General features: G+C 39.5%; 2 long non-coding RNA genes across 2 annotated transcripts in view; both read right to left on the bottom strand.

The window, feature by feature from the left end:
• LOC121815236 overlaps positions 1-1,941 on the bottom strand; it is a 15,856-nt gene extending 13,915 nt beyond the window's left edge. Inside the window, exon 1 of the long non-coding RNA XR_006054922.1 lies at positions 1,742-1,941. This is a non-coding gene — a long non-coding RNA (uncharacterized LOC121815236). The remainder of the gene's footprint in view (positions 1-1,741) is intronic.
• A 1,450-nt stretch (positions 1,942-3,391) lies between these two features.
• Positions 3,392-6,239, bottom strand: LOC121815235. The gene is made up of 3 exons (XR_006054921.1): positions 6,033-6,239; positions 5,334-5,453; positions 3,392-3,550 (listed from the first exon to the last, which is right to left on the bottom strand). It is a non-coding gene; the product is annotated as an uncharacterized LOC121815235 (long non-coding RNA).
• Positions 6,240-10,121: the final 3,882 nt, after the last annotated feature.

Genomic DNA, 10,121 nt, shown 5'->3' with positions numbered 1-10,121 from the left:
GGTATTGCTTAATATTTACGCTAAGTACTCTTTAAAATACCAGAATAGGGAGGATGGTGTAGGTTTAAGTTTATTAGATTGATCAGTATTGCTGAACTATGAAATTTTTTTTTTTGCATACAGGTATAACAGAATAGCTTTAGTGTAGTTGTTGTTTTAAACTTGAGTATGAACTTATACAAAATGCAGCAAGATATTTAAAAAAACAGTTTTGTTGATTAAAAAACACTATATCGGATTCATATCGGTATCGGCAGATATCCAAATTTATGATATCGGTATCGGACATAAAAAAGTGGTATCGTGCCATCTCTAGTATATGTACAAGTAGCGGTAATTACAAGTACGAAACATGTACTGTGCTTCATAAATGAGTAACAAATGTAGTACATAACAATAACCTACAGCACACCAGAAAAATAGATTCGGACTACCTTTTAGGCTCAGGTGCAGTGACACGGCTTTAACAAGAAGAAAAGTCAGTCATTCACCACCATCTTTCTCTTCTTCCTGCGCACTAAAACCACCAAAGTCCTCTTCTCCAGTGTCGGAAACAAACAGGCTCAGGATGGCTTCGTCATCCACTCTCCGCTTCTCTCCTTCGTTGTCACTTTCAAAACCAAAGAAATCCTCGTTGTCAGTGTCAGAGTCGAACACCCTCAGAAGGGCCGTGGCGGTGTCCTCCTCTCCATCATGCAGCAGTCCAGCCCTTCGAAATCCGTTGGTGATCGTGGATGTTTTCACACTTTTCCACGCTGTCAGAATCCACTGGTGGAGTTGGGCATAACTTGCTTTTCGCAAGTTTATCGCCGCTCATCATCCACGCCTCCAGCTGAACGCGTAGCGCTACTTTGAAGTTTGTTTTTCGCGCTACTTCGTACGGCACTACGTTGCCTGGCGGATGGACATGTGACCAACATACCACTCTTGAACCCCGATCCTTCCGCCAGGCAACGTAGTGCCGTACAACAGCGGAACAAACAAAACAAATCCGCTCATGGACAATCCATAGAAAAGCCGCACCTGACTAAAAGCCGCAGGGTTCAAAGCTTGTGCAAAAAGTAGCGGCTTATAGCCCGACAATTACGGTATGTAAATATGTTTGGTTTAATTTAAGGAAAATAATTCTTAGTAAAAGAAAATCCTTGGTTAAAGTCTCTATTAAAATATTTGCAAACTCTAAAATGTATACTTTAAAAATGTAATTGTTATAAAAAGTGTAAAAATGCAAGGTAGACACATTTTGTGTATTTAAGAACAGTTTATTTCATCTTCGTTGTTTGAAATTACTCAGCTCTGTGATTAAAAACCAATGAATGTAAAACTAACTTAAACTGGGTTAAATGATAGTTTAGACAAAAGTATTTAGCTTTAGCTATGTTAAGTGGCTTTACTGAAGTGTATATATTTTTGTTATTTCATTTGTCTTCTGTATAATGCATTTAATTTATCTGAATGATTAATGAAATGTTCTTTATTTTTTGTGTTGAAAGGTTTTTCACCTATCAGCTATCTAACTAGCTGGTCAAAATAGAATTGAGTGAAATTCAAAGTCTGTTCTTTTTCAAGTGTGGGCACCTCACAGACGAGAACACTTGACAATTATTGTTATTAAAAAGGGTTCATTACTCAAAGCTTTCAACACAGTCGTATGTGTATTTTGTGTGTGGGTGCATGTGTACATATATGTATAACTTAAATTAATTGAAATATTTGGTGAAACTAGTGTATTTTTCCTCACCTTCTGTGTTGAGCTCATCGTTTCTCTGTAGTGAGCTCAGCTGAGTCCAAGGCTGAAAATGTTCCTCTGCTGCTCCGTCAGACTCTCTCTCCTCCTGCTGATCAGCTGGGACACAAAACAGATCTTTGTTAGGCTCCACACTGCACTGAAGAGTCAAAGTGTCTCATATGTTCATCTGACACACTGTGCACACTCTGGTTCAACTGCTAACCCCCCTCAGAGACATCTATACTGGCAGACTTCAGCAGAAAGCCAGTATCATCATCATCAAGGACCCCTCGCACCCTGGACACTCACGTTTCCCCCTCCCTCTGGTCCACCAGGTCAAAGATAATCCGACTCAATAGGAGCTTCTACCCACAGGCTGTCAAACATGCCCTACCTCCACCCTGAATGAAGGTTAGCTGTGCTGTTAACACTCATGGACACTTGCACTGTACTTATAAACTGTTCTCATTACAGTATCAAATCAAAATTTATTTATAAGCACATTTAAAAACAACACGGGTTGAGCCAAAGTGCTGCACATAGTAGAGATAAAATAGTAAACATGCATAATAATTATTATAACAGACTAGTCTGTCGTGATGCGGACGCTGCACCGGTCCGTCGTGGTGAAGAGGGAGCTGAGTGTAAAAGCGAAGCTCTCAATTTACCGGTCGATCTACGTCCCTACCCTCACCTATGGCCACGAGCTGTGGGTAGTGACCGAAAGAACGAGATCGCGGATACAAGCGGCGGAAATGAGCTTCCTCCGAAGGGTGGCTGGCCTCTCCCTTAGAGATAGGGTGAGAAGTTCGGCCATCCGGGAGGGGCTCAGAGTAGAGCAGCTGCTCCTCCACATCGAAAGGAGCCAGCTGAGGTGGTTTGGGCATCTGACAAGGATGCCTCCTGGGTGAGGTGTTCTGGGCATGTCCCACTGGGAGGAGACCCCAGGACACGCTGGAGAGATTATATCTCTCGGCTGGCCTGGGAACGCTTGGTGTTCCCCCCCGGATAAGCTGGAGGAGGTGGCTGGGGAGAGGGAGGTCTGGGCTTCTCTGCATAGGCTGCTGCCCCCGCGACCCGGACCTGGGTAAAGCGGAAGAAGATGAATGGATGGATGGACTAGTCTAGAGAGTGCAAATGTGTTTTCAAGCAGGTTTTAAAAATGTTGACTGTTGGCGAAGACCTAATGTGAAGGGGCAGAGTGTTCCAGAGTTTGGGTGCAGCGATCACAAAAGCTCGGTCACCTCTGTTTTCCCGTCTAGTTCTGGGGATAGTCAGAAGAAACTAATCTGCAGATCTAAGGGCTCTAGTTGGATTATTTTTTTTGTCAAACAGTCTGCAGGCTCAAGCACACAATGAATTCAAACAGAAGTAAAAAAAAAAAAACCCAAAAAACTGGACACTAAAAAATTTAACAAAGTGATGTGGGAGGGGACAAAGGGAAGCATCAATGAAAGAGCAGAGATTGCAAAATAAATCAGGAAAGGACTTCAGGCTTACTGAGACTAAGGCCTCTGTTACAAATCTGTCTCATACAAAAACATGTTTTACAGGTACAGTATGGTAAGTGCTCTTAGTAATTCATAAGCCAGCTCTACCTGAACCTGGAAAAAGAAAAGTAGAGACGAGTTTATCCACTGATCCACATCACTTTACCTGGATGTTTTCTTTCAAGCTGGATGATGAATCCTCTCTCCCTCACTCCAGTTCCAGCTTCGCAGACCAGTTGCCCTCTGAGGTCACAGTGATCATCGGAGGCAGGAGATGGGAAATTCAGATCGGTTTCTTCCATCTTTTATCTCCATGTTTAGAAAAACATTCCTAAAATACCCAAGCAAATAAATATTATTAAAGATTTACACACTTTCTGTGGGTAAGATTTCATTTTCAGCCAGCACCCCTGTTAAATTTGACTGGCGTCTGTCTCATTTATGTCCAAGAAGCTCCTTTGACCAAGACGCAACACTTTGAAGCACTCCGATCATGTTTTCTTTGATCACTTGTAGCTCAATGGAGAAACATTTTTGCATTTATGATCAGGTTCCCCAGTTTGATATTATACCGTTCACGGTAATACCGGTATAATGTTAGGCAACGATAGGAAAATGAAATATCGCGATAGAATATGAGTAAAACGCGCATGCGCAGTGCCTTTGTTTTCATACGCACATGGCCGATTGTTGAGTGAAACAGATGAACCAGAATTGGTTTGTAAAAATGGTGCAACTTCAGTGATGTGGAACTGGTTTGGTGTTTGTCCGTCAGATACACGACAAAGCACATTTTTTTGCAGAACATGCAAGCGGCCGTCGTTATTGTCGTATTTGTCGGACTAAGATGCTCTTAAATCTGGGAGTAATCTGGGTCCTAAACTCCGTATCTTTCAGGTCAAACGAACACTGCAGCATCACTGAGAGTTAAAAACTGTCTAAATTCTTTCATCTTTAATAAAACGATCAGCATTGCTGCTTTACCAGGTGTAACTATGAAGTTTAACTTCCAGGCATCCATGAAAACAAAATTTATTACATTTAACGGAGTTAGAAGTTAGCAGGAAGCTAGCGGAAGTTAGCTCGCTAGTTTCGCTAGTTACCTAAGCATGATATTGCATGTTCTGACTGAGAGATTTCTGAAAAAATTCAAACGTACAGCTCTGCTATCACTTCCAACATAAATGAAGACAGGAAACTAAACAGCAGTGACGTTTGTAGGGTTACTGAAGTTGGGCTAGCTGGTATATAATGATGTGCTACGTGATCGCTAGCGACACAGCTATGTTAGCATAACATAAACAGTGAAGCTGGAGGACGAACACTAACACTTTTCCACTTATAAAAGTTAACGTTAAGGTTCCTGATAGTTAGAGACAAATGCAATCGCATGGCAGGATGCTGTAAACGGACCAAACTTCAGTCAGGAGAACAACTGAGATAATCCATCCACAATACGAGGTTAGTCATTAATATACTGCAACAACATGGGAATAGAGCAGCTGCCAGAGAATTCAACATTAATGAATCAATGGTACAGAAGTGGAGGAAGCAAGAAGAATGAGTTTAATAAAGTTTGATTTATCTGACTGCTTTGTTTCGCTTAATGTGCCTTATAATCCCGTGCACCTTATGGTCCGAAAAATACGTACTGCACACTGCAGTTTAATGTTGCAAAGCACCTCTTTTTAACTTCAGTGGATATTATACATGGTTATGCTCAGGATATGTCAGCCCATTTCTACTGGAAATGCCTTTTGGTTAAACTTTCAGCAAGGAATTTGCATTTGCACTGTTACATTTTTATAAAGCTTTAATGTACATAAAAACCAGCTTCTTGTTTAAGTGAAAATAAATGGAAGGTTGTCTTTTTGCGCTAGTAATGTTGTGGAGTTGTATTTTGTCTCGCATCAATTATATCGTCAGTTATATCGTTATCGCAAATTTTCAAATATATATCGTGATAAATATTTTTGGCCATATCGCCCTGCTCTACACACAGTACATGTGATCACACCACATAGCTGCTACAGTTATATTACACCACTGATTTGGGTATAATCGTTATCATGAGACTATGTAACAAGAGCATATGATCTGTTGATAAAACTCACTGTTATGAAGATAGATTGGTTCCAGTGTGTTCATGAAATGCTGGGTTTATCCATCTTCTGGGCCGTGCCTACAGTGGAGTTCGGAAGATTTCCTTGTCAGGGAGCTGCTGGTGAAGATCTCTGTTAAAAACCCAAAGGACAGCATTACATTTTTTAATATTAAAAGTAACTCTGGACTTCTGTGGAGTGTGCAGCTGATCTCATTACTGTCTAAAAATGGAGAACAACCTAAGAAGTGCTGAATTATTCAAACAATGCAGAGTATTAGAGTAACAGGTGTGTAGCATGCTAACTAGCTAGCAGCAAGCCTCTAACACAGTGTTTATGCTAGCAGCTAATCTAGCAAACAAATTAACAGAGTGATTTTAGGTGTTGTAGAAGATAAGATGATAAGCTGTGTGCCTTTTTTTATAATGACGTGGTTGTATTAACCTTAACTGACCCAGTAGTCAGTCGAGGTAAACCCATTAACAGATAAACTGGATCAGTCTGCCTACCTAAAAAGTGTACGGGAGCCTGAAGTCACGGCTCCAAACGTGCAGCTCCCACAAGCGGGATATTTTGGCTTCATTTTTGCACAATGGGAAGAAGTGCTGTTGTGTCTTTCCTCTATTATACACTCATTGCTCCACACAAGCACATTAACATTACTGACACTGGCTGGCTCTCTATAAATAGTGGGCATTTCAAGGGTCTTACCTGCAAGCACTGGTATCCACCAAAAAAGAAAGGATGTAAAGTAGTGACTGCCGTGTAGCTGCAAATGGTCTGCTGAAAAGAGGCAAAAAAGCTGAGGTGTCTGCTCAAAACATTCTGTTGCTGGGAGGTTTTGAACCAGGACCGCTAACGCCTTCTCCACTCTCTGAGCTAAACGTGGGCTACCGCTAGCTCTATGAACAAAACTTACATTTGTAGAGTACAATGAGAAGTTAAAACCGCCGTTTCTTCCTGTTAAAAACCTTGTGTAACTCGAAAACTATCTACTAAAGAAAACTAACTAATGGCAATGAGGAAAATAGGTATGTTTTGATATCTAAATTGTGTGGATGGAGGGGAAATTGAGTGAGTTAGGAGCCTTTGTTGGGACATGAAGAACAGATTGAAAAGTTAAGGAGGGATTTGAAGAAAAGGGTAAAAAGGCAGAGTGAGTCTGGAGCTCTACAGACTACAGATTAGGCTCGCTGAAGGTGTACTGAGAAGAGTACAGAGCGTAAGCAGATGGGAAGCATGGGATTCAAACCATTGCCGCTGGGGTTCAAACTTAGTGATGGGTCGGTCTCGAACGCATCACATTCGCAGCACATTCGAGAAAGTTGATTCAGATGACTACAGTGATATTAAAGATTTATCCTGACAGTGTGTCACTGTGAATTATTATCTTTCACCAGGTCAATTTTTAAACTTCAGTATTTCAAAGCAGGAGCTTTGAAGAATCATATTGGCATTAGGACTCTAACAATATGAGATTTTTACAAAGTCTCATTTTTCTAATTGGGTTCAAAAACTGGAAGAAACATATGCAATCAATAATACTCTTATAACTTTGAGTGTTTTTTTTTGCATATGAATTATACTCAAATAGTTTGCTTCTGTACTGTTATGGTCACAAACTCTAAGCCACTGACAATCTAACATACATTATTGGCTCTGAGTTATTCACAGCACGGCTCATTAGACAGACCCCGGGTCTCTGTGTGAAACTGCTGTAAGGTGCAAGAGAGTTGTCCCGTTTCAGTTCATTGAAAGCACGAGGCAGGTTGTTGGAATTTGATCCAGTTTAATTAATAGGTTGTGCAATCGTCTCTGTAAGAGAACAGAGTTGAATTTTTGTCATATTAAACTGTGAGTATCGGCACCACGTAGCATCACCTGTGAAGACAATAGAGGGCAGCATTTGTTCATCATTTAGCATCATTTAAAACATGAAACTTAATAGACTGTACAGTGTAAAAATGTCTCAGTGGCCATTATAGATGAGAGAGACAACCACAATGCATGTATTGTGTATACTAGCAAGAGATTATTGTATTAAAAGAACTTGAAAAACTGGAACTGAGCCAGTTGTTTGACATGAGTGTGACACAGTGTGTCTATGTTTGTACAGATATGCTGTACTGTACTTTATAATACTGCACTGTTGTTTTCTCAGAATAAAACAGATTACATTTCATTTTCCAGTCACCATCAAATCCTGACAGCACACACTACCCATCGGTCATAGCTCTACAAACCAGTAAGTTTGCAGAGCTACTATTAGAAGAACGACTAGCAGGAAGAATCTTTGTGCATGAAATTACCTTTAAGAAACATTACAAACCACATGAGTTTATAAATGAGCTAATAAATGATCGACTGTTGTTGTTCGTTTTTTGTACAGGGCCCTTGCAGCTTTCTGTATGAGTGTTTTATAACATGGATATAGGGAGAGTCCTCGGGCATGTCTGTTAGCTGCTAACTCATACATCTGCTCCATCAGAGACACTGAAAGAAAAGTAGGTAAAAGGTTATTGCTGAACTGGCTCATTTTATTTATGAGGTTTGACAGGATACTTTTCATTACAGCACTTATAATCGACTTGTTTACTGAATCAGTTTTGTGACACACACAGACAAATCATCTTCAAAGTTCTGATCTTTTATAACATCTTCATTCTGGACCTTCTGCCACAGATGAGCAAGTCTTAGACTACAGTAATTAATTCTGTATTTGTCACTCAGGAAATGTAGACATGCTTTTCTAATTACTGTGCGTTCACATTGAATAAGCTGTCCTAACATGGTCATGTGAAGTAAAGTAGACTCAGTCAAAGACAACAATTTTGCATGTTCCCTCCCAATTCTTTTGATCTTTGGGCTGAAGGAAGGACAATACTCGGTGTATAAATGCTCAATCAACAATCTTTTATTCCATACAATTCAACACTTTATGCGCATAAACCATCCGGAGGGGAGATGAGCGCGGGTGGGTGTCCGCCTGATCTCGAAGTGTCTGAGCATTCCTCACATTCTTATAGCTTCAGCCCCTCCACTTTGTCATAAAACTCACTTAAGTCACTTAACCTCATCTTGTATCCAAACTCAGAGCTTTGACTTTGACGTGCCAGAACAAGAGATCATTTTATTGATTCCCTGATAACAAAGAGCTTGTATGAAAAAGCATGAAGTCAGGAACACTGATGAAAATGCTCTGTAGCAGATGCTCAATGCAGAAAAGACAAATATCTAAATGAAGAAATGCATATGAATAACAAAAAAGCATCCACAAAAACAATGCATGAAATGAAAGAAGCACAGTGAGAAAGCAATGTGATAAATCTGAGAGACTGTGTGTGCAGCTGCTGAATTATTCGTAGCACGGCTCATTAGACAGACCCCGGGTCTCTGTGTGAAACTGCTATAAGGTGCAAATTCATTTCTGCAGTGAATAAAATTATTATTTTGCAGTGAAATTATATAAAATTGTATAAAAGACAACTCCTAATGTCCTTTGTTGAGTTGTCCTGTTTCAGTTCATTGAAAGCACGAGGCAGGTTGTTGGAATTTGATCCAGTTTAATTAATAGGTTGTGTAATCGTCTCTGTAAGAGAACAGAGTTGAATTTTTGTCATATTAAACTGTGAGTATTGGCACCACATCTGTGAAGACAATAGAGGGCAGCATTTGTTCATCATCTAACAGCGAGCACAGAAGCCAGGCACTTTTTTTTACCATGTCTTATCATCTCACAATTAAAAGATAAGCTCTGATTTTGTTATCTTAATACAGGTCAATTAAAAGTATTACAGATTGTTTAATGGTGTACAATTGTGTATCAACACAAAAGCAAACCAAAAAAAACAACATTTGATTAAATAATATGTTAAAGAATTATTATAATTTAGCTGAAGCTCACATAGTTTTTGAGTTTGTTTTCCATTTATCTAACAAAGCATGGCCTTGTTTGTTTCTTTGTATTTCTATTTTAAGTTTTAGTTTGACTAATAGAGAAACAAAGTTCTGTTCTTGGTTTCACTTTTGTTTCTGTTTCAGTCTTTCACCCAAAAATCAAAGAAGCAAAAAGAAAAAACAAACAAAACCTAATCAATCAATAAATCTTCCTAAAATTATGACTTTAACTAAATATATATATATAAATGTAAAATGAAATGTACTTGACTGATATAAATTGAGTTTATCCAAAGCACATTGTAATTAATGATAATTTAACTGAGTAATAAATTGATTTAATGAATTTAAGTTGCATTTTACTCTGAATTATTGCTTCATGTTTATTGAGGCTTAAGTTTTTAAGCCTGGATATATGGATTTTGTTTTGTTTAGGGTGGAGACTGTGTGTGCTCATGTGTTCTTTAATGTTTAATGTTTAATGTTCATGTGTTCATGCCTTGTGTTTAGTGTCTTGTTTAGTCTCTGTGTTTGTCTTTGGGTCTTTTTGTGTCTCCTGATTGTCTCTCCTCCTGTTTTGTTTTAAAAGCGTTGTTCTCTGCGTTGAGTTTTACTTCCCCGTCTCTTTGGTTGAGTGCCTTCAGCTGTGTTTCTCACCTGTTCCTACTTCCCTCAGTACATTTTCTGTACATGGTCTCAGTCTCCTCTCGCCCTTTGTTGAGTTGTCCCGTTTAGGTGTGCGCTCCCTTGTAGTCTAATGAGTTCTTCGACTTGTCTGCCTTTTGAAATCCTTTTGAATTGTTTTGGATGATGTGCTTTGGTGAGCAGTCAGCATTAAAGCTGCATTGTTGACTTTACATCTTGCTTTCTCAATCCTGCGTTTGGGTCCACAATCCTGCCACA

The sequence above is a fragment of the Haplochromis burtoni genome, unplaced genomic scaffold (genome assembly GCF_018398535.1).
Source record: "Haplochromis burtoni strain Fernald_Lab_line unplaced genomic scaffold, NCSU_Asbu1 Contig_162, whole genome shotgun sequence".
Taxonomy (NCBI): domain Eukaryota; kingdom Metazoa; phylum Chordata; class Actinopteri; order Cichliformes; family Cichlidae; genus Haplochromis; species Haplochromis burtoni.
The sequence above is the reverse complement of the archived record's forward strand: the minus strand, read 5'-3'. Positions and strand labels throughout refer to the sequence as shown.